The sequence below is a fragment of the Arachis ipaensis genome, chromosome B01, assembly GCF_000816755.2.
Source record: "Arachis ipaensis cultivar K30076 chromosome B01, Araip1.1, whole genome shotgun sequence".
NCBI lineage: Eukaryota > Viridiplantae > Streptophyta > Magnoliopsida > Fabales > Fabaceae > Arachis > Arachis ipaensis.
In genome coordinates this window covers 22,800,282-22,826,258 of record NC_029785.2, presented here as the reverse complement: position 1 = coordinate 22,826,258, position 25,977 = coordinate 22,800,282, and the positions used below count along the sequence as shown (strand labels likewise).

At 40.4% G+C, this 25,977-nt stretch overlaps 1 long non-coding RNA gene across 3 annotated transcripts; it reads right to left on the bottom strand.

Annotated features, from left to right (window-relative positions):
• On the bottom strand, positions 14,575 to 25,977 carry LOC107617212. Of its 3 annotated transcripts, none has more exons than XR_002359544.1 (3): positions 25,573 to 25,977; positions 25,324 to 25,481; positions 14,575 to 14,601 (listed from the first exon to the last, which is right to left on the bottom strand). It is a non-coding gene; the product is annotated as an uncharacterized LOC107617212 (long non-coding RNA). The 3 variants fall into 3 exon arrangements; XR_002359543.1 differs by lacking the exon at positions 14,575 to 14,601 and having other exon boundaries at positions 23,923 to 25,481; positions 25,573 to 25,626; positions 25,718 to 25,971; XR_002359542.1 differs by lacking the exon at positions 14,575 to 14,601 and having other exon boundaries at positions 23,923 to 25,481; positions 25,573 to 25,976.

Sequence of the window (25,977 nt, the reverse complement as noted above, 5' to 3'; positions counted from 1 at the left end):
ATATTTTTATTTGTTGGTTATAATTGGACTTTTAAGTTTTTGTACATGAATAACCCTTTTTTAAATTCTGAAATTCATTCTACTACCTTTATTTATTTTAAGTTTTATAATTTCACACTAATAATACTATTAGACTTATCTTTAAGTTTATACTAGTATTTTTACTCGTAATAACATTACGGGAATATACATTTTTTAAAATTACGGTTCACTTTGTTCTGACAGTATAGATTATATATGGCACAAAAAATTTATAAAATCAAATTACTTTTACAAAAAAAAAGTCATAGGTTGACAAAAGTCTCTGGCAAAAAAGACCAAGGTATCTATAGATAAAAAATCAAATAATTAGATTTTTAGTTATTATTTTTATATGAAAAAGTCTAATTTTTATTAATAATTAATTTTAACATTCGTTATCTAAAATTTGTTTTTTAAAAATGAATCTTGATTCTAACTTTTAATTATAACATTAGTATTCTCTCCAAATTATATGTAATAAATATTTGAAAGAAGATTCTTATCATATAATTTTATATTCTCAAAATACGGTTTTTTATTTAAATAAATAAAATAAAAGCATTAATTACCGAAATAAATAAATTTAAAAATATTTACCGATTTGCGTCCCAGTCATATCTCGTTTACAGTGTAAACGAGATATGACACGTCAGCTGTGTCATGGCTATCTCGTTTACACTGTAAACGAGATATATTAATTATTCATCGCGTTTACAGTGTAAACGAGATACTTGGAGTTGTGTCCCACCGGCTATAAAAGGATGTGTAACCCTTGGTATTCCTCACAAACTTTTCGTATCATATTTCTCACAAACAAAGGGAATTAATGGCCAGTAGTAGTCCGTACATAGTTGTGCTTGTGTATCCCAATTGCCGTATGAGAAACGACGACAATGGGGTGACATTTTAGTGCGAGGATCCGATATTGTTTCGCACCCAACGTGTGAATACGTTGTCGGATTTGAAGAGTTTGATATTGAGCAGGCTCAGTGGTACAGAAGCGAGGGAGATCGGAAGGGTGGCGTATAGGTTGCTGGCCCCCATGGATAACGGAGTCTTCCAGTTTTGACTATTCCGACTACAAGGCGACGAGCATGTGCGAGTGATGTTCGACATCCATGGGAGGATCATGGTGGAGCAAGTGATGGAGCTGTCTGCAGAAGTGGGACACAGTGGCGCCACGCTGTGCCGCCAAACACAGTGACTGGTAAGTCCAAGCCAGCAGAGCAGAGCCCTATGATAATGCCCTGCGCTCTGCGAAGTCCCAGAGAAGCGGTAGCCAACGTACGTGCACCAGATTGTTGGACTTGTCTGTCAACAGATACCCTCCGATCAGTAACATAATGTAGCATCGGGCATACTGTCGGAGGATCTCAGGATCGTTGGTCGGGGGCATCTAGCGAACACAATCACGCAACCAAACCAGCTTCAGCGTAAACGACTCCTTCCTCTACGTCGCCTGCTGTGCCACCACCAGAGGCCTGGCACCAAGGAGCTGCTCCACCATGGCCCACGTCTCTGTGTTGTACCACCTACTAAAGTCACGCAGGCACCCCCCCAACGGGGTTTCTGTGTGCACGTAGGCCCAAGTAGTACGCCACGTCCTGCAGGGTGATAGTCACCTCACCCCACGGGAGATGAAACGTGTGCGTCTCCGGACGCCATCGCTCCACGAGTGCCGAAATCAGGGAATTTTCAAATGTAAAGTCCCTGAGCGGCACCATGTCGCTGAATCCGGCCTTAGCTAGATACGGGACGATGGCGTCCGATGGAGGAAGGATATGGCTGACTTGCCGGAGCAATAGAAGGCGAGGCTTCTGCGGAATGCAAAAATAAATTTTTAACCTATAAACATATAATAATACATTTTTCTACTCTACGTAAGAACAACATACTACTACTACTTAGGAACATACTACCATGTGTCTACTCTACAGCTGTCTCTAAATTACTTATACCGGTAAGCAAATCCTAATTAAGTCAAACAAATCGTACACAAGCAAATATTGTTCTAAATTCATCATACATTCCAACCCTTTAAAACATTTTACTCAGTGCTTGTCACTACGAGACTACCCTAACAATATTCACATACTTATTAGATTAACCGAACATAATACAACTAACCTCAAACTCGGCTGCCCCAACGTAATGGAAGGTCTCATTTAGTCTGTTGATGTCTCCATCGTGCCCCACTTGGTGTGCCATCACCGTATCGAACTCAAATATGATAGAAAACGGTTAAAAGAAGGGAGAAAGAGTTTGACTAGGTCAAAGTGGAGTCCATTAACATGCTATAAACGATTTCTACTTATAGGTGCCGTTCAGTCTTATCTCGTTTACAGTGTAAACGAGATAGCCATGATGCAGCTGACGTGTCATATCTCGTTTACAGTGTAAATGAGATATGACTGGAGAACGCAAATCGGTAAATATTTTTAAATTTATTTATTTTTGTAACACCCTACTATACTTAAACTTACGCTTAAGTCATAAGACTGAGATAGTAAGGTATTACGACCTCTAAAAGTAGTAATATCTGCTGCTATTTTTCTGGTTTTATGCACTGCAGAGTAATCACGGTTTTTCCTTTATTTCTGAGGCTAGAGAAATCAGAAAATTATGATTTTTAGTTTTTTAGAAAGATTATTTCAATATGAACGCCTGGACATAAAGTTTGTGCAATTCTGAGTTTATTTGTTATATTAAAAATAGAAAATAAAATAGAGTGTCGAGGATGTCTTAGTGATAGTCATGGGTCCGAGAAGACGAAGTTTAACGCTAAGGCTTGATATTTGATGATGTATCGATAATAATTGCTATGGCTTATGAATAATGATATCTGAGATACGAGTTTCCCTGGGTAAAAACTGTGACTCACCATCACGTGTTCCAGGTTGAATCTCGATACTCTGTTGACCCTACGTCGTAAGGGTGACCGTTCACATATAAATTTTCGGGTATGGATAGCCCCCATTGAGTGATTATATGATTATTGAATGTGAACTCTATGCATAGACTCTTGGGGATGCGCGACGGGGACAGTTTAAGGTTTTCGGACTTGTCGGGTTGGCTGGATAACCGACAGATGGGCCCCATCAGCCATAGAACAGGCATGCATCATATGCATTTATTTGTTTGACTGCTATGCATTTCCTGGGTTTGCCTAATTGATATATATCACCTGCTATCTATTCTACTTGCTATTTGTATTATCTGCTCACTACTTGTGTGTGAACTTGTTTGGTTGCTTGTTTATGTTGTATTTTGGATGATGAAGGGATGGAGGAAATGGAGAAATGGTTGGATGTTAGATTAGGATTGAACTTGAGTAAGTTAGGTAGACTTAGAATACCTACCCCTGTTTATGGCTTCTGTTTAGTACTTGAGTTGGATAACTGAATAACGGAGTTTTAGGATTGCCTATGGCATTCTCAGGACCTTATTTATTATACGCGTGGCACTTTTACCATGCTGAGAACCTCCGGTTCTCATTCCATATTTTATTATTGTTTTTCAGATGCAGGTCGAGAGGCTCCTCGCTAGGCATCTGGATCCTGGGAAGCGAAGTAGTCCTTTGGTGTATTTTGGTTTCCTGTTGTATATATGTATATATGTATTTAGCTTACTCTCCAAGTAACTTATGTATGCTGCTCCTCTTAGAGGTTGAGGGAGAGATAGGAGTTTATTTTGGTATTTTAGTGTATTTTGGGGATACCTATGTGTTCATACCCTGGGTCGAGCTGTCCGACCCGGGATGTTTAGCGACATGGCGACCGACCTCTTCAGGTCCGACTATTCGATCTCTTCTTAAAGAGATCGGCCAAATCGACAGGAAAGCCCAATAAAGGGCCTAAATAGAGGAACACGAGCCAAATCCAAAGGCAATCCAGTCCTATAGAGATAAAGGCGATTCCCTTGAAGATAAGCTGACTTCACTCAAAATAAGATACGATAAAGATAAGATAACTAACTTATCTTATCAGAAAGGCCAGCCCACGCCATTATAAATACACTGGAGCACCCAGGTATAACTCATACTCTGATTCTACTAAAAACCTGTTTAATATCCATGCTAACTTAAGCATCAGAGTCTCTTGCAGGTACCCCCCACCCTCCGGTGACGAAGGATCAGCAGTTCAGCTAGATCAACGAGTCGGACGCAACCGTTCCGGCCACTACTCACCAGCCGTACACGTCGGCACCGACCCTTACAGAAGATCTCGACCGAGATCGACCTCCAGTTTCAGGTAACCCTCGAAACATTGGCGCCGTTGTCGGGGAACTTGGAAGTCATCCCATCACCATGGCGGACGAACAGGATAACGACCACAACTCAGATTTAGAGGATAGAACGCCGCACAAAAACACGGATGCCACACCAAAAGACACTCCGAAATCTAACAGAGACAAAAACTCATCACATCCGGGAGTAATAGAAGCACTTCAAGATCGCCTAAAGCAACTCGAAAAAGAAAGCCAGTACCAGCAAGAAGTCGGCAAGGATCTACAAAGAGAGGTAAGACGACGTCGAGAATTGGAAGATAAACTCCTCCAACTTGAAGCCCATCTCAAAGCAAAGGCTACCCGGACCACCCCTGAGGACAACTCTCGCAAGGATCAAGATCCATTCACTAGGGAAATCATGAAGACTAAAATCCCTAAAGACTTCAAACTCCCGGATATGACCTTGTACGATGGAACTACAGATCCCAACCATTACCTCAGCAACTTCAGAAGCAGAATGTACCTCATCGATGCCTCAGACGCCGTTCGCTGCAAAGCTTTTCCAACGACTCTCACGAAGACAACAATTAGATGGTTCGACAACTTGCCTCCTAAGTCCATCTCAAGCTTTGACGACCTAGCCAAAAAGTTCTTGGCCAGATTCTCCATCCAAAAAGACAAAGCCAAGCATGCCCCTAGTCTACTAGAAATCAGGCAAGGAGATCGGAAAAGTCTTCGCAACTACATGAAAAGATTCAACAAAACATTCCTGGATATACAAAGCTTGCCAACAAAGGCCGCCGTCATGGGCCTCATCAACGGCTTACGAGAGGGACCTTTCAGCCAATCTATATAAAAGAAATACCCCACATCTCTGGATGAGGTGCAAGAGCGGGCAGAGAAGTACATCAACATGGAAGAAAATTCCCGACTTGGGGAGGCCTCGAAATCCGGTTTCACCTACCGAGATAAAGATAAAGAATCCAAGAAGAAGGAAGATCGAACGGGGGAAAAAATAAAAAAGTATCATAATTACACCCCTTTTCGGGTGTCCCTGGTGGATGTTTACAAAGAAGTCTATAACACAGAGAAGATACCCCCAGCTTGACCACTCAAAGTCAAAGAGGAGGAGGAAATCGGAACGAATACTGTGAATATCATCGGGTCCGAGGACATTCCACCAACGAATGTTTCGATTTAAAAAACATCATAGAAAAATTAGTAAGAGAGGGAAAACTAATTCGGTACCTGGCCACCCGAGATGATGAGCAAAGAAAAAGACGAAGAGATGAAGATGTCGAACAAGCTGAGCGATCACCTCGTACGCCAGAAAGACATGTCCACATGATACATGGAGGATTTGCAAGAGGAGGAATCTCCAAGTCATCCCGCAAAAGGTATCTCAAAGAAGTTTATCATGTCGAAGGGAAGGAGGAAGCACCCGACATCCCTGCAATCACAATCACCAAAGAAGACGCATCATGTGTCATCACAGAACACGACGATCCCATGGTCATCACCATCATACTGGCGAACGCCAATCTCCACCGCACATTAATAGACCAAGGGAGCTCCGCCGACATCTTATTCAAAACTGCCTTCGACAAGCTCGGCTTAGAAGAAAAAGAGCTTAGAGCATACCCGAACAGCCTATTCGAACTAGGCGATACCCTAGTACAACCACTGGGATACGTGTCACTACATACAACCTTCGAAAAAGAGAACCAATCCAGAACACTCAAGATAGACTACATCGTGGTCGACGTGAGTTCATCCTACAATACCTTAATAGGTCGGACAATACTAAATCAACTCGGCGCAATAGTCTCAAATCCACATCTATGCATGAAATTCCCAACTACAGTAGGGATAGCTACGATAAAAATAGATCAAAGGATGGCACGCCGCTGTTATAACGAAAGTCTAACCCTCAGAGGTAGAGGAAAAGAGTTCCATACAATTGAGCTTGGTGGAGTTCAGAGGCGAGAAGAACTCCATCCACAGCCCGAAGGTGAAGTAGAGAAAGTTCAGATCGGAGATACCTCGGACAAAACAACTAATATTGGCACGATCCTGAAAGGAAACACAAAAGAATTACTAGTACAGTTCTTACGAGATAATGTCGATCTCTTTGCATGAAAAGCCGCAGACATGCCAGGCATAGATCCCAAGCTAATGTGTCACAAGTTGGCGGTTTATCCAGGATCTCAGCCGGTATAGCAGAGACGAAAAAAACTTGGGCCAGAACGATCCCAAGCTGTGGAAGAACATGTATAAGCACTACTGGAGGCAGGATTCATAAGAGAAGTCAAGTACCCACTATGGCTAGCTAACGTCGTCTTGGTGAAAAAATCAAATGGAAGTGGCGAATGTGCACCGACTACACCGACCTCAACAAAGCCTGCCCAAAAAATCTTTACCCACTCCCAAGTATCGACGCTCTGGTAGATGCTTCCTCCGGATATAGATACCTCTCGTTTATGGATGCATATTCCGGATACAACCAAATCCCCATGTATCCACCAGATCAAGAAAAGACCTCGTTTTTGACGCCAAAAGCAAATTACTGCTACATTGTGATGCCTTTCGGTCTCAAGAATGCGGGAGCTACTTATCAAAGACTAATGAATAAAGTCTTTTCAGATCATATCGGAAAAATCATGGAAGTCTACGTGGACGACATGTTAATAAAGACACAAAGCGAAGAGACATTATTGTCCGACCTGGCCCAAGTGTTCGACACTATAAGGAAGCATAACATACGACTCAATTCCACAAAATGCACCTTTGCAGTAGAAGCGGGCAAATTCTTAGGTTTCATGCTCACACAAAGAGGAATTGAAGCAAATCCAAACAAATGCTAGGCTATACTCAACATGAAGAGCCCAACTTGTGTCAGAGAGGTACAACAACTCAATGGGAGATTGGCAGCGTTATCCAGATTCTTAGCAGGATCAGTTATAAGATCTCTCCCCTTCTATGCCACTTTAAGAAAAGGAAAGAAGTTCGAATGGACAATGGAATACGAGCGAGCCTTCCAGAATTTAAAAAATTTCCTGGGACGACCACCTATCCTAACTCGACCACGAGAGGAAGAACCACTCATATTATACCTTGCAGTAGGAAGTCAGGCAGTAGCCTCAGCACTGGTTCGAGAGGATGACAAAAGGCAATAGCCTGTATATTTCATCAGTAAAGCGCTGCAGGGATCCGAGCTGAATTACCAAAAAATAGAAAAGTTCGCCTACACTCTCATACTGACATCTTGACGACTTTGCCCATACTTCCAGGCCCACACCATTAGGGTTCGGACCGACCAGCCCATAAAGGGGATACTGCAGAAAACAGATCTAGCAGGCAGACTTTTACAATGGGCTGTCGAGTTATCCGAGTTCGACCTCCAATATGAAGCTCGAACAGCCATTAAATCACAATACTTGGCCGACTTCATCGCAGAATTTACAGATACCCTGGAAACCCCCACAGAATGGAATCTCTACGTGGACGGGTCTTCAAATAAAACTGGAAGCGGCACATGTGTGATAATAGAAAGCAACCAAGGAACCCAAGTTGAGTTTTCCCTCAAATTTGGGTTCCCAGCCTCAAACAACCAAGCAGAATATAAAGCGTTACTAGCTGGTTTGAAGCTGGCTAAGGAGGTTGGAGCTCAAAAACTCAACATCTTCAGCGATTCACAAGTAGTCACCTCACAAATAACAGGGAACTACCAAGCCAAAGATCCCACCATGAAAAAGTATTTGGATAAAACCAAAGAACAGCTCAGACAATTCAGGGAATATAAGATCTGCCACATACCCCGCGAACAAAATGCCCGAGCTGACGCACTCTCAAAACTAGCGAGCACCAAACCAGGGGGCAACAATAGAAGCCTCATCTAGGAAATGCTGCAGAATCCATCAATCTCGGAAGAGGAAAAAGTCCTAGCCATAACAAGTCAGGATCAAGGATGGATGACCCCCATAATTAATTACCTCAAAACAGAAACACTCCCCACAAATGAGAAGGAGGCAAAGAGGTTAAAACGAGAGGCTCAGTACTACACTATCATAAACAACACCCTATATAAAAGAGGGATCTCAATACCACTACTAAAATGTGTGCCGACCTCCAACACAAGGGAAGTTTTAGAGGAAGTACACAGTGGCATTTGTGGCAATCATCTCGGGGCATAAGCTCTCACCAAAAAGGTACTTCGGGCAGGATTCTACTGGCCAACTCTACAAAAAGAAGCTACACAGTTTGTAAGGACATGCCCAGACTATTTTACAAAGTGGATTGAGGCAGAGCCCCTAGCCAACGCCACTGCTCAAAGAAGCCGGAAATTCCTATATAGGAATATTGTCACGAGGTTCGGGGTTCCATACTCCATCACCACAGATAATGGCACTCAATTCACAGATGCAGGCTTCAGGAGATTAGTAGCCGACTTAAACATAAAGCACCAGTTCACCTCCGTCAAACATCCTCAAGCCAATGGACAGGCCGAAGCTGCCAACAAAGTCATATTGGCTAGGTTGAAACGGAGACTGCAAGATACAAAGGGAGCTTGGGCCGAAGAACTTCCACAAGTCCTATGGGCATATCGAACAACGCCATATTCCACCACAAACGAATCACCATTTTGACTAGCATATGGAGTGGAGGCAATGATCCCAGTAGAGATCGAGGAAGGGTTGCCTAGAGTAGTCCACTACAATGAAGAAGCCAACCCTCAACTTCAAAGAGAAGAGCTCGACCTACTTCCGGAAATCCAAGAAAGTGCCCGGATCAGGGAAGAAGCGCTAAAGCGACGAATGGCTTCAAGATATAATCAAAGGGTAGTGCCAAGAGATTTCGCTGAGAATGATCTCATCCTAATCCGAAATAATATTGGGACAACTCAACCCGGAGAAGGAAAGCTGGCAGCAAACTGGAAAGGACCCTACCGAGTCATAGAAGTACTTGGAAAAGGCTATTACAGACTCTCCGAACTCGATGGACGAGAGCTTCCCAGATCATGGCACGCCTGCAACCTAAGAAGGTATTATAGCTAGAGAAGGTAACAGATCTCAGATGCACTCTTTTTCCTGAAAAAGTTTTTTAATGAGGCACCAAGTTGAGATCCAGAAATTATCCGACTTAAAGGGATGAAAAACTCCCGCATGTCTATATTTGCACTTGCTTTTGAATAAAATATATTTTTAGATATTCTACAAATTCTCAAGACGCATTAATCTGAAGCATTCATCGTTCGATTATAAAGCAACAGATCGACAGAAAGTGAAAAATAGATTCACTGCACGATCACGATGGAAGACCAATAAAGATGAAAACGCGATTCATCTAAAGGTCAACCGAAGAAAGACAGAAACCACCTTCTATAAATCGGCAAAGATGAACACAGAATAATGCAAGAAGTTATCGAAAGTGATCCGAAAAAAGAACCTGAGAGGTCTTATGGATTGCTAAATAATAACTTAAAGACTGGCCGACATAGAGAAGTCAGACCAAGTCAACCCAAGTTATTAGCAAATCCCTGGAAAGAGGTCTGGCCAACCCTATAAAAGAGGAATTGCTATAACTTAGAAGAGATTGACCTAACGAAGTCGGTCTCCTACAAAAATAAGTTATAAAAGTAATCCCTAAAAGAGACCTGACAAAGGTCCAAGAAAGAGGATTACAAAATAACTTAGAAGAGATCGACCTAACGAAGTCGATCTCCTACAAAAATAAGTTATGTAAGTAATCCCTGAAAGAGACCTGACAAAGGCCCAAGAAAGAGGATTACAAAATAACTTAGAAGAGATCAACCTAACGAAGTCGGTCTCCTACAAAAATAAGTTATATAAGTAATCCCTGAAAGAGACCTGACAAGGGTCCAAGAAAGAGGATTACAAAAATAACTTAGAAAGAAGACAACATAAAGAAGTCGACCTCCTACGAAAAGTTATAAAAGTAGTCCCTAAAAGAGACCTAACAAAGGTCCAAGAAAGAGGATTACGAAATTACTTAGAAGAAATCGACATGACAAAGTCGGTCCACTACAAAAATAACTTGGAAAAGGACGACGTAAAATCGGTTATAGACAAATACAAGCAAGCAAACCGAAATACGAATTGGATCCACACATCTACGACCTCCAAGTACAAAGCAGTTCAAAGAGGCCGAGCAGCAAGGCTCCAGTATTCTAAAAACCCATAAAAATGCCAAGACAAGCAAGCATGCTATACAATATTATAAAGCTTTAGGGTCAAGCCCAAAAGCTTGAAAGCTACTTTTTTTTTTAAAACAAAAGTTGCTAAACAAGCAACCAAAAGGAGTACCAGCAGTCAGCAAAATATTCAACTATACAAAATAAAGAGTTTTAAAGCCCACAAGCCGGGCCAACTACGCAAACATCCAAAGAAAATTCAGCTAAGATTAGAAGACTTCTCGGCAGCATCAGTCTGAGGAGAAGGAAGGCGAGTCTGAATAGGCACAGCATCCACGGTTCCATCATCCCGGTTCAGAATCTGGCAATCCGGGTCAGACACAACTGGAGGAACTGAAGAGGTTGACACTTTGGCAGAAGACACAGGGGGAGGTTCAACATCATCATCATCCTGGTCACCAGGGACAATCTTACCATCCCTCACAACATTATCCGGGCTGAAAAGAGTAAGGTCGGCCTCGGGAGCAATAATCCGAACCTGCTCCCTCAAGCTCTCATAGGCAGCAGTTACGCTGCCAACAAGATGACCTTGGAGCTCAGAGTAATCAGCTCGGGCATTCTCTAACTCCTCCCTCAGGCGCACCACCTCCCGATAAGATGTCACATAACTGTCCTTATGCCTCAATGCCGTGTCCTCGGCCAACCGCACAGAAGTCGCCAGAGCAAGGGAACTCGCCTTTTCGTTCTCCAGATCCTTCTCCAACTTGGCTATCTTTACCTCAAGCTCTTCCTTCAGGCCCTTCATCCGGTCGAACTCCTATTTAGCCTCCTCCATAAATTCCTTGGTGGCATGGAGAGGAAGATTCTGAGCAGTTCGGTACAGGGCAGCCCCCATATATGCCATTTTAACACTGTTTTGGGTCATAAAATCCAGATGGCGAAGGATTGACACATCATCCATGGGGAGGGTACCGTAGGGACCGATTTTCTGATCTACGAATTCGATTGCATTAAAATCAGGGGCGTCAAGGTTAAAGGCCTCAATTGTTTTCTGTTTCTTGTTGGGAGGAGCACCAGAAGCAATGGCAGAAGTTTGTGGAGGATCAGTCAGATGAACTCGAGGAGTGGGGATCACCTTCCTTGGCCCAGGAGAACTTGGCACGGGCGGCTTCACAGAAACTTGAGAAGATCCCTCTCCGACCGCCTTGGTCGAGATGTTTTGAGCAGCAGCAGCCTTCTTCGCCTTCTTGTAGGCCTTCATGGAATCATTGTTTTTCGATATCTCTGAAAATACAGAATCAACCATAAATGACGAGTTACAACATAGGAGAAGAAAAGCTCAGAAACAAGTATAAAAATAAATCAGACAGTACCCAAAGTAGTTCGAACCAAAGATGGATCACTCAAGAATCTTTTTGTATCCAGATGGGGTGGTTCCCCCAACAAATCTTCAAGAACAACTACAAAAGCCCGCTCAACCTCATTAAGCATCCCCCATGTATAACGTGGCACTCTCACATTCTTTTGCCACTCTAGAGGAAAAGCAGGCTCGTCATTCTCATCAAGAAAAAAGGGGCGGACCCCTCAACAGCACGGACTCGGAAGAAATAATTCTTAAAATCTTTAAAAGACTCATCATACATGGCAAAAAACTTTATGCCCCTGGGCCGATCTGAAAAAAAACCCAGGAAGCTTTCTTTTTGGAAGAACCTCCGGGCTTGGCCGAGACAAAAAGATAGAGGAAAAGAGTTTCAGAAGGTGTTACGCCTAACTCTTGGCAAAGCAGTTGAAATATTTTGATAAAACCCCAGGAATTCGGATGAAGCTGGGATGGAGCAATGTTACATGACCACAACAAGTCAGTCTCGAAAGTAGTAAAAGGAAAAGTAATGTTCAACTGGCTGAAGAAATATTCATAGGCGTAGAAGAAGGGACGCTCCCCCCGACAAAAGTAGGAAAACAAGCCCTTTCATCAGAGTCAGGAGCTACAAGCTCATAATCCCTCTCCCAAGCACTGTTACCACAGATCCTATGACGTTTCCTCGACTCTACACAAAATTCAGCATCCACAACTGAGACACACATTAGGACAAGGGAGTCCAGCCAATCGGACATCCCCTCGGGAACTTTGGAAGACACCTCTACAACGTTATTGCGAGAAGACATGAGGCCAACTAATCCTACAAAAAGAAAAGAAGATTGGATTACTAAAAAATATCTCGGAGGAGGGGCAAAGCAACTCGACTAATATGATACAGACGAACAAACAGAAAAGGAAAACCCCAAGACTCAAACCAAAGTCCTGGGGTATCCTTTGGAGGCAGTGGCAAAGCAAGGTTTCAGGAAAAATCTACAATTTACGTCTCGGCATCCCCCAAACAAAAAGAAGATTTCAAACAGCAAGCATTTTCATAGGAGAAAGACAAAACACAAAAAAGTACAAAAAGTCATCAAAGCCACTATCTTTTTACAAAAAGCTTCGACAACACCAAACATGCCAAGCAGAGAATCGTCAAAGATACAACATTTTCTCCAGAATCAAACAAAAACCATCATCGAAAGCACAAGCAGAAACGGTGATAACATGCAAAAGCCCTAAAAGCATCAAGCAACAGGAAAGGTGAAAAAGTTCATACGAAAGACGAAGAAACTCCCAGAACGTACCATACAACAGCAATTAGGCGCAACAAAAACAGAAAGATCCAAACTTTCTCCAAGCGAAATTAAAACTTCACCACAAAACCAGAGCCAAAGCAACAAAAGAGAAAAGTAATTGCAAAATGGAACTAACCTGGAGAAATGAGAAGTTCCGGAAGAAGTAGAAAGGAAGGAATCGCCGAACCACTGGAAGGCACCGCAACGCAAGAAAAGGCAGAGACAGAGAAAACGAAAGAGTTACAAAGAAAAAGGAAGAAGAGAAACCGTTTTTCTGAGGAAGCAAAATTCAAAATAAGGCCAGGAGAAACGGGGCAATTAATACCAATTAATGAAGGTATTAAACCCTCGCACGTTCCCCAGAACAAAGCGCTAATACAAAAGCGTGCGTTTTTAGAGGAAAAACGTTCTACATTCAAAAAAGCTCTACAAAGAAAGGAATCGACAAAAGTGCTCGAGTTCGGCTTCGCTATAAAAAGTTCGAAGTCAAAAAACTCGACCTCAAAGCAGAAGACCGAGCTCAAGCAGGGGCACTGTTCATACCCTGGGTCGAGCTGTCCGACTCGGGATGTTTAGCGACATATCGACTGACCTCTTTAGGTCCGACTATCCGATCTCTTCTTAAAGAGATCGACCAAATCGACAGGAAAGCCCAGTAAAGGGCCCAAATAGAGGAACACGACCCAAATCCAAAGGCAATCCAAGCCTATAGAGATAAAGGCGGTTCCCTTGAAGATAAGCTGACTTCACTCAAAATAAGATAAGATAAAGATAAGATAACTAAGTTATCTTATCAGAAAGGTCAGCCCACGCCATTATAAATACACTGGAGTACCTAGGTATAACTCATACTCTGATTCTACTAAAAACCTGTTTAATACCCATGCTAACTTAAGCATCGGAGTCTCTTGCAGGTACCCCCACCCTCCGGTGACAAAGGATCAGCAGTGCAGCTAGATCAACGAGTCGGACGCAACCGTTCCGGCCGCCACTCACCAGCCGTACACGTCGGTACCGACCCGTACAGAAGATCTCGACCGAGATCGACCTCCAGTTTCAGGTAACCCTCGGAACACTATGTATGTTCATATGTATATATATATCCTCTGGTCAGCCTTAGCTTCGCAGGCTGAGTCAGGGGCTAGTTATGTTGTTTCCTTCTCTTTTTTTTTATTCTTTTGCTTATCTTTATCATGTTCCTATTAGATGTCTTAGCACGCAAGTAATCCTTTTCTGAGCGTTGCGCTTTTTATTTTGCGATTTTGTTTTATCCGTTTTTTCAAGGCTCCTAGTTAGGTATCCTTTTCTCTATTATTATTATTATTATTATTAAAAGAAAACTTACATATGTATCCCCAAAATACACCAAAATACCAAAATAAACTCCTATCTCTCCCTCAACCTCTAAGAGGAGCAGCATACATAAGTTACTTGGAGAGTAAGCTAAATACATATATACATATATACAACAGGAAACCAAAATACACCAAAGGACTACTTCGCTTCGCAGGATCTAGACGCCTAGCACGGAGCCTCTCGACCTACATCTGAAAAACAACAATACAATATGGAATGAGAACCGGAGGTTCTCAGCATGGTAAAAGTGCCATACGTATAATAAATAAGGTCCTGACAATGCCATAGGCAATCCTAGAACTCTATTATTCAGTTATCCAACTCAAGTACTGAACAGAAGCCATAAACAGGGGTAGGTATTCTAAGTCTACCTAACTTACTCAAGTTCAATCCTAATCTGACATCCAACCATTTCTCCATCTCTTCCATCCCTCCATCATCCAAAATGCAACATAAACAAGCAACTAAACAAGTCCACGCACAAGTAGTGAGCAGATAGTACAAATAGCAAGTAGAACAGATAGCATGTGATATATATAAATTAGGCAAACCCAGAAAATGCATAGCAATCAAAACAAACAAATGCATATGATGCATGTCTGTCCTATGGCTGATGGGGCCCATCTGTCGGTTATCCAGCCAACCCGACAAGTCCGAAAACCTTAGACTGTCCCCCGTCGTGCATCCCCAAGAGTCTATGCATAGAGTTCACATTTAATCATCATATAAATCACTCAATGGGGATATCCATACCTGGGAATTTATACGTGCCCGGTCACCCTTATGATGTAGGGTCAACAGAGTATCGAGATTCAACCTGGAACACGTGGTGGCCAGCCACGGTTTTTACCTAGAGAAACTCGTATCTCAGATATCATCATTCATAAGCCATTTCATAGTCATAATCATTATTTAATCATTCATCAAGCCATGGCATGTTAACTCCTTTTATTAACAACTTCCCTTTCACATTTTTCATCATCATTATCTTATAATTCAGCACGTTTACCCTTTCTGGGTCCTGACCAAACCGTTTATCAAACTCTTAATCTTTCTAATATCGAATAATCTTAAAATCAACCCAACTCTAACATTAAATCAATCACATAACATGAAGATTAATCTTTGACTTCTCGGACCCATGACTATCACTAAGACATCCTCGACACTCTATTTTATTTTCTGTTTTTAATATAACAAATGAACTCAGAATTGGGCAAACTTTATGTCCAGACGTTCATCTCGAAATAAGCTTTCTAACAAACCAAAAATTATAATTTTCTGATTTAACTAGCCTCAAAAACAGAGTAGAAATGCTGACTTGCTCTGCAGTGCTTAGAAACCAGAAAACAGCAGCAGCATATGATATCTAAAATTCCATATAAAATTAAAATTAAATCCAATAGCATTGAAACTTGGTGCACGAAATTGTGATCATCAACAATGGCGCCAAAGACTTGGAGCTCTCAAACGTGAATCACACTCTGTCACAATTCCGCACAACTAACCAGCAAGTGCACTGGGTCGTCCAAGTAATAAACCTTACGTGAGTAAGGGTCGATCCCACGGAGATTGTCGGCTTGAAGCAAGCTATGGTCATCTTGTAAATCTCATTCAGGCAGATTCAAATGGTGATGGAGGGTTGATAATTAAAAGATGAATAAAACATAAAACAAAGATAGAGATACTTATGTAATTCATTGGTGGATTTCAGATAAGCGTATGAAGATGCTTTGTTCCCTTTGAACCTCAACAGAGGTGGTTGTCAGGCACATGTTCATAGGTGAGAATGATGATTAGTGTCACGGATCATCACATTCATCAAGTTGAAGAACGAATGAATATCTTGGAGAAGAAATGGACTTGAGTTGAATAGAAAAACAATAGTACTTGTATTAATTCATAAAGAACAGCAGAGCTCCACACCTTAATCTATGGTGTGTAGAAACTCCACCGTTAAGAATACATAAGAACAAGGTCCAGGCATGGCCGTGAGGCCAGCCCCAAACGTGTCTAAGATAGCATAAGACTTATCAAAGATCAAAAGTATATCCAAATACAATAGCAAAAGGTCCTATTTATAGAAAACTAGTAGCCTAGGGTTACAAAAATCAGTAATTAATGCAGAAATCTTCTTTCGGGCCCACTTGGTGTGTGCTTGGGCTGAGAATTGAAGCATTTTCGTGTAGAGACTTTTCTTGGAGTTAAACGCCAGCTTTTGTGCCAGTTTGGGCGTTTAACTCCAGCTTTTGTGCCAGTTTCGGAGTTAAACGCTAGAATTCTTGAGCTGACTTGGAACGCCTGTTTGGGCCATCAAATCTCGAGCAAAGTATGGACTATTATATATTGCTGGAAAGCCTAGGATGTCTACTTTTCAACGCAGTTGAGAGCGCGCCAATTGGGCTTTTGTAGCTCCAGAAAATCCACTTTGAGTGCAGGGAGGTCAGAATCCAACAGCATCTGCTGTCCTTTTTCAGCCTCTGAATCAGATTTTTGCTCAGGTCCCTCAATTTCAGCCAGAAAATACCTGAAATCACAGAAAAATACACAAACTCATAGTAAAGTCCAGAAGTATAATTTTTAAATAAAAACTAATAAAAATATAATAAAAACTAATTAAAATATACTAAAAATATACTAAAAACAATGCCAAAAAGCGTATAAATTATCCGCTCATCACAACACCAAACTTAAATTGTTGCTTGTCCCCAAGCATCTGAAAATCAAATAGGATAAAAAGAAGAGAATATACAATGAATTCTAAAAACATCTATGAAGATTAGTATTAATTAGATGAGCGGGGCTTTTAGCTTTTTACTTCTGAACAGTTTTGGCGTCTCACTTTATCCTTTGAAGTTCAGAATGATTGGCATCTATAGGAACTCAGAATCCAGATAGTCTTATTGATTCTCCTAGTTAAGTATGTTGATTCTTGAACACAACTACTTTATGAGTCTTGGTCGTGGCCCTAAGCACTTTGTTTTCCAGTATTACCACCGGATACATAAATGCCACAGACACATAACTGGGTGAACCTTTTCAGATTGTGACTCAGCTTTGCTAGAGTCCCCAATTAGAGGTGTCCAGGGTTCTTAAGCACACTCTTCTTTTTTTTTTGGACCTCGACTTTAACCGCTCAGTCTCAAGTTTTTACTTGACACCTTCACGCCACAAGCACATGGTTAGGGACAGCTTGGTTTAGCCGCTTAGGCCAGGATTTTATTCCTGTGGGCCCTCCTATCCACTGATGCTCAAAGCCTTAGATCCTTTTTATCACCCTTGCCTTTTGGTTTAAAGGGGTATTGGCTTTTTCTGCTTGCTTTTCTTTTTCTCTCTCTTTTTTTTGCAAGTTTTTCACTGCTTTTTCTTGCTTCAAGAATCAATTTTATGATTTTTCAGATCATCAGATAACATTTCTCCTTTTCCTTTCATTCTTTCAAGAGCCAACAATTTTAACATTCATAAACAATCAAATTAAAAAATATGCACTGTTCAAGCATTTATTCAGAAAGACAACAGTATTGCCGCCACATCAAAATAATTAAACTGTTTTAAAATTTGAAATTCATGCACTTCTTTTTCTTTTTCAATTAAAAACATTTTTCATTTAAGAAATGTGATGGATTCATTTTCATAGCTTTAAGGCATAGACATTAATGATCATGTAATAAAGACACAAACATAAATAAACATAAAGCACAATTTTCGGAAAACAGGAAATAAAGAACAAGGAAAATAAAGAACGGGTCCACCTTAGTGATGGCGGCTTGTTCTTCCTCTTGAAGATCTTATGGAGTGCTTGAGCTCCTCAATGTCTCTTCCTTGCCTTTGTTGCTCCTCTCTCATGATTCTTTGATCTTCTCTAATTTCATGGAGGAGGATGGAATGCTCTTGGTGCTCCACCCTTAGTTGTCCCATGTTGGAACTTAATTCTCCTAGGGAGGTGTTGATTTGCTCCCAATAATTTTATGGAAGAAGATGCATCCCTTGAGGCATCTCAGGGATTTCATGATGAGGAATTTCCTCATGCTCTTGATGAGGTTCTCTTGTTTTCTCCATCCTTTTCTTAGTGATGGGTTTGTCCTCATCAATGAGAATGTCTCCCTCTATGTCAATTCCAACCAAATTGCAAAGGTGACAAATGAGATGGGGGAAAGGCTAACCTTGCCAAAGGAGAGGACTTGTCCGCCACCTTGTAGAGTTCTTGGGATATAACCTCATGAACTTCCACTTCCTCTCCAATTATGATGCTATGTATCATGATAGCCTGGTATATAGTAGCTTCGGACCGGATGCTAGTGGGAATGATTGAGCGTTGGATGAACTCCAACCGTCCCCTAGCCACGGACTTGAGGTCATGCCTTCTTAGTTGAACCGGCTTCCCTCTTGAATCTCTTTTCCATTGAGCGTCCTCTTCACATATGTCCATGAGGACTTGGTCCAATCTTTGATCAAAGTTGACCCTTCTAGTGTAGGGGTGTGCATCTCCTTGCATCCTGGGCAAGTTGAATGCCAACCTTACATTTTCCGGACTAAAATCCAAGTATTTCCCTCGAACCATTGTAAGCCAATTCTTGGGGTCCAGGTTCACACTTTGATCATGGTTCTTGGTGATCCATGCATTGGCATAGAACTCTTGAACCATTAAGATTCTGACTTGTTGAATGGGGTTGGTGAGAACTTCCCAACCTCTTCTTCGGATCTCATGTCGGATCTCCGGATACTCATTCTTTTTGAGCTTAAAAGTGACCTCGGGGATCACCTTCTTCTTGGCCACAACTTCATATAAGTGGTCTTGATGCACCCTTGAGAGGAATCTCTCCATCTCTCATGACTCGAAGGTGGAATCTTTTGCCTTCCCTTTCCTCTTTCTAGAGGTTTCTCCGGCCTTTGGTGCCATAAATGGTTATGGAAAAATAAAAAGCTTTAGCTTTTACCACACCAAACTTAGAAGGTTGCTCGTCCTCGAGCAAAAGAAGAAAGAAAAGAGTAGAAGAAGAAGAAATAGAGGAGATGTAGTGGGCTTTGTGTTTCGGCCAAGGGAGAGAAGTGGTGTTCAGGTTGTGTGAAAATGAAGGAGTGAAGATGGGTTTATATAGGAGTGAGAGGGGTGTGTATGGTTCGGCCATAGAGGGTGGGTTTGGGAGGGAAAGTGGTTTGAATTTGAATGGTGAGGTAGGTAGGGTTTTATGAAGGATGGATGTGAGTGGTGAAGAGAATGGTGGGATTTGATAGGTGAGGGGTTTTTGGGGAAGAGGGATTGAGGTGATTGGTGAATGGGTGAAGAAGAGAGAGAGTGGTGGGGTAGGTGGGGATCCTGTGGGGTCCACAGATCCTGAGGTGTCAAGGATATCTCATCCCTGCACCAAGTGGCGTGCAAAACGCCCCTTTCTGCCAATCCTGGCGTTAAACGCCAGGCTGCTGCCCTATTTCTGGCATTTAACGCCAGCTTCTTGCCCATTCCTGGTGTTAAACGCTAGTCTGGTGCCCTTTTCTGGCGTTAAACGCCCAGAATGGTGCCAGACTGGGCGTTTAACGCCCATTCTGCTACCCTTACTGGCGTTTAAACGCCAGTAAGTTTCTCCTCTAGGGTGTTCTATTTTTCATTCTGTTTTTCCTTCTATTTTTGCTTTTTCAATTATTTTTGTGACTTCACATGATCATCAACCTATAGAAAACATAAAATAACAATAGAAAATAGAAAATTATCATAGAATAGTAATGATTGGGTTGCCTCCCAACAAGCGCTTCTTTAATGTCAATAGCTTGACAGTGGGCTCTCATGGAGCCTCACAGATATTCAGAGCAATGTTGGAACCTCCCAACACCAAACTTAGAGTTTGAATGTGGGGGTTCAACACAAAACTTAGAGTTTGGTTGTGGCCTCCCAACACCAAACTTAGAGTTTGACTGTGGGGGATCTATTTGACTCTGTATTGAGAGAAGCTCTTCATGCTTCCTCTCCACGGTTACAGAGGGATATCCTTGAGCTTTAAACACAAGGGAGTCTTCATTCACTTGAATGATCAATTCTCCTCTGTCAACATCAATCACAGCCTTTGCTGTGGCTAGGAAGGATCTGCCAAGGATGATGGATTCATCCATACACTTCCCAGTTTCTAGGATTATGAAATCAGCAGGGATGTAATGGTCTTCAACATTTACCAAGACATCCTCTACAAGTCCATAAGCCTGTTTCTTTGAATTGTCTGCCATCTCTAGTGAGATTTTTGCAGCTTGTACCTCAATGATCTCTAGCTTCTCCATTACAGAGAGAGGCATAAGGTTTATGCTTGACCCTAGGTCACACAGAGCCTTCTCAAAAGTCATGGTGCCTATGGTACAAGGGATTGAGAACTTTCCAGAGACAATGGTTGCTAAGTCAGAGTGGCTCTGCTTAGAATTCTCTATCTGTTGCTGAGAAGATGATGGAAAAGGCTTGCCATTGCTAAACCTGTTTCTTCCACCATTGTTGTTGTTGAAACCTTGTTGAGGTCTCTATTGATCCTTCCATGAGAGATTTGGGTGATTTCTCCATGAAGGATTATAGGTGTTTGCATAGGTTCTCCCATGTAATTCACCTCTGCCATTGCAGGATTCTCGGGATCATAAGCTTCTTCTTCAGAAGATGCTTTTTTAGTACTGTTGGATGCAGCTTGCAATCCATTCAGACTCTGAGAAATCATATTGACTTGCTGGGTCAATATTTTGTTCTGAGCCGATCTTCTAATGGAAGTCCATGAAACTTGCAATTCTGTTGCATTAGAGAAACTAATTGAGGCTTAAGCTCAAAGTTGTTTGCTCCAATGGCAGGGATAGAGATGCTTCTCCCACAGAAATCAGGAGTAGGTGCAGTAAAGTCACCAAGCACCTTCCTTGCATTGTTGGCATTGTTGTTTTCGGCTGCCATGATTTCTTCTTCTTTGAAGAGCTCTGTTAGGCCCTCTAGAGAGAATTGTGCTTTAGCTTCTCTTAGCTTTCTCTTCAAGGTCCTTTCAGGTTCAGGATCAGCTTGAACAAGTATGCATTTATCTTTGTTCCTGCTCATATGAAAGAGAAGAGAACAAGAAAGTAGAGAATCCTCTATGTCACAGTATAGAGATTCCTTGAGGTGTCAGAGGAAAAGAAGAATAGAAGGAGGAGGTAGATAGAAGAGAATTCGAACATATAAAGAAGGATAGAGTTCGAATTGCACCTTGAGGAGGAGTGTTAGTCCCTTAAATAGAAGGATGTGAGAAGAGGGGAAGAATTTTCGAAAATAAATTAAAAAGATTTTGAAATAATAAAAAGAAATTTGAAAATTTGATTGAGATTTTCGAAAATTAAGATTAGGAAAGAAATTAAGTGATTTTTGAAAAAGATTTTGAAATTAAAAAAAGATATGATTGAAAAAATTAATTTTAAAAAAGATGTGATTGAAAAGATATGTTTGAAAAGATATGATTGAAAATCAATTTAGAAAAAGAAAATTTTTTTAAAATTAAAGTTGATTACTTGACTAACAAGAAATTAAAAGATATGATTCTTAAAATTTAAAATTTGATCCTTTCTTAATAGGCAAGTAACAACTTGAAAATTTTGAAGTAAATCTTTAATTTTAGCAAGGATTTTCAAAAATAGTTATAAATAAAAAAAATAAAAAGAAATTGATTTTGAAGAGATATGATTGAAAAGATATGATTGAAAAGATATGATTTGAAAAAGATTTGATTTTGAAAAAAATATGAAAACTTGAAAAAAATGTGAATTAAAAACAAAATCTTCCCTCTAGTGTCATCCTGGCGTTTAACGCCCAAATCTCTACCTTTTTGGGCGTTAAACGCCCAGCCAGGTACCCTGGCTGGCGTTTAAACGCCAGTTTTCCTTCTTCACTGGGTGTTTTGAACGCCCAGCTTTTTCTGTTTAATTCCTCTGCTAAATGTTCTGAATCTTCAATTCTCTGTATTATTGACTTGAAAAGACATAGTTTTAAAAATATTTTTGAATTTTTGATGATGAGAAACAATAAAAATGCAACTAGGATCAAATAAACAATGCATGCAAGACACCAAACATAAAAGTTTGTATACTAAGGACTATAACAATGTAAAAATGCATGTAAGAAACAACAAAACATACAAAACAAGAGAATTTAAAGATCAAAGCAATGAAATCATCAAGAACAACTTGAAGATCAATGAAGAACATATTGCTTGTTTTCGAAAAATGCAAGAAGAATGCAATTGACACCAAACTTAAAAATTGATACTAGACTCAAACAAGAAACATAAAATATTTTTGATTTTTATGGTTTTATAAAATTTTTTTTATTTTCGAAACTTATATGGAAAAAGAAAATAAAGAGAATCAAAACTTTTAATAATTCATGAAGAATAGCAGAGCTCCACACCTTAATCTATGGTGTGTAGAAACTCCACCGTTGAGAATACATAAGAACAAGGTCCAGGCATGGCCGTGAGGCCAGCTCCAAACGTGTCTAAGATAGTATAAGACTTATCAAATATCAAAAGTATATCCAAATACAATAGCAAAAGGTCCTATTTATAGAAAACTAATAGCCTAGGGTTACAGAAATCAGTAATTAATGTAGAAATCTTCTTCCAGGCCCCCTTAGTGTGTGTTTGGGCTGAGAATTGAAGCATTTTCGTGTAGAGACTTTTCTTGGAGTTAAACGCCAGCTTTTGTGCCAGTTTGGGCGTTTAACTCCAGCTTTTGTGCCAGTTTCGGAGTTAAACGCCAGAATTCTTGAGCTGACTTGGAATGCCTGTTTGGGCCATCAAATCTCGAGCAAAGTATAAACTATTATATATTGCTGGAAAGCCCAGGATGTCTACTTTCCAATGCAATTGAGAGCGCGCCAATTGGGCTTCTGTAGCTCTAGAAAATCTACTTTGAATTTAGGGAGGTCAGAATCCAACAGCATCTGCAGTCCTTTTTCAGCCTCTGAATCAGATTTTTGCTCAGGTCCCTCAATTTCAGCCAGAAAATACCTGAAATCACAGAAAAACACACAAACTCATAGTAATTGTGTTCTAGGTTCAAGTTAGCTTTCGGGACTTGTGGACTCAAGCTATTTAGTATATGGGTATGGTAAGAATACCCTAACCCTAGCTCAATCTTGTATTTGTATTGGAAAACTGAATTGGAACATATATATATGTATTAGCTGTAGGTTAAGTGGGTGTTTATGCATTGGAATTGAATTGGGATTACTTGGAGGTTTGTTGGTGACCAAGGCTTGTTTTGGGGCTGTTTGATTGAGCTTGGAGGGGCTGTAATTTTGAGTTGTGAGGCTGCCTTGGGTGAACTAAGTGATCAGCCAAGGTATGGTTTAAGTTTCGCACGTTTAATATTTACGGTGTTGTGAAAACTTAGGTTAGAGGAACCATATGATAAGTTGAATTGTTTGTTGTATTTAATGATTAGCCTTGTAATGTTGTTGGAATAGATTTGTTGGTGGATATATATTGGAATTATGAGATGTGGAAGTTATTAATGGTATGCTCTTGTACTTATTTATGATGGATTATGGTTGGTGTTTGTTAATAAGGATGTAGAGTTGTGTTGTGGTGGTATTGCATATGCTGTAACTAATTCTGTGATGATTGGAATTGTGTGAAACTTAGTCTTTTTAAATCTTGGAATGTTTGGAACTGAACTGGAGAATTTGGGATCTTTTCGTTAAATATATGATTTATGGTGAATTTTCAAATTGTTGTCGTGGAATCTGATTTTTACTGCATAATTCTTAGAACAGCAGTAACTTGTTGGCTCTGCTGCGAAGATTCCAAAATGAATTTTGAAATGAAACCAATTTTAAATAAAGCTTTAGTCCTATTATTTTAATATTGTAAAATTTCAGAATGGTTGGACTTGTGATTTTAAAGATATGAATTTTTGAAATACGAAGTGTTATACAATAAAAGCCAGATTCTGTTTTCTTAGATCAGCAACTTTGAGAGTTTATAACTTCTGATTATGGATGGATTTTCAGATGCAACCAATTGGAGGTGAAAATTAATTATGCTTAGCAGTTGTGATTTAAATTTTAGGGCTGTCCATGTTTTAATGAGTGAGTTATGTAACTTGGAAGTTGAGTAACTATCTGCAGAATTCTGTTTTAAAAACTAATGAACATGTCCTCTTCCAAGTCCCATAACTCACTCATTAAAATATGGACAGCCCTGAAAATTAAATCACAACTGATAAAAATAATTAATTTTCACCTCCAATTGGTTGCATCTGAATATCCATCCATAATCAGAAATTATAAACTCTCAAATTTGCTGATCTAAGAAAACAGAATCTGACTTTTATTGTATAACGCTTCGTATTTCAAAAATTCATATCTTTAAAATCACAAGTCCAACCATTCTAAAATTTTGTGATATTAAAATAATAGGACTAAATCTTTATTTAAAATTGGTTTCATTTCAAAATTCATTTTAGAATCTTCGCAGCAGAGCCAACAAGTTACTGCTGTTCTAAGAATTATGCAGTAAAAATCAGATTCCACGACTACAATTTGAAAATTCACCATAAATCATATATTTAACAAAAAGATCCCAAATTCTCCAGTTCAGTTCCAAACATTTCGAGGTTTAACAAAGACTAAGTTTTACGCAATTTTGATCATCACATAATTAGTTACAACATATGCAATACCACCACAACACAACTCTACATCCTTATTAACAAACACCAACCATAATCCATCATAAATAAGTACAAGAGCATACCATTAATAACTTCCATACCTCATAATTCCAATATATATCCACCAACAAATCTATTCCAACAACATTACAAGGCTAATCATTAAATACAACAAATAATTCAACTTATCCTATGGTTCCTCTAACCTAAGTTTTCACAACACCGTAAATATTAAACGTGCGAAACTTAAACCATACCTTGGCCGATCACTTAGTTCTCCCAAGGCAGCCTCACAACTCAAAATTACAGACCCTCCAAGCTCAATCAAACAGCCCCAAAACAAGCCTTGGTCACCAACAAACCTCCAAGTAATCCCAATTCAATTCCAATGCATAAACAACCACTTAACCTACACCTAAAACATGTGTGTGTGTGTGTGTGTGTGTGTGTGTGTGTGTGTGTTTCATTACAAATACAAGATTGAACTAGGGTTAGGATATTCTTACCATACCCATATGCTCAATAGCTTGAGCCCACAAATCCCAGAAGCTAACTTGAACCTAGAACACAAAAATTAGACAAGATTCACTATAGGTTTTCAATTTCACCAAAGAAAGAGGGTAGAGATTTTGACTCAAAAGTGAAGCTTACCAGTGAAATTGATCCGATAGAAAGGTAGAGCTCGACGCGCTGGACGCGTGGCCGCGAACAGTGCGGCGATTGGAGCTCGAACGAGGAAGATACGGTGGTTTGAAGATTGGATGAGGGTTAGGGATCTCCTCCTCTTCCCCTTTCTGTTTGCTGCGTGGTGTATGAAGTGAGGAAGAAGAAGCTGATGCTTCTTTTATATTATGGGTCCGGTTGAACCCACGGGTCCGGTTTGGACTCCGGTTCAACCGGTTCGGTCCTTT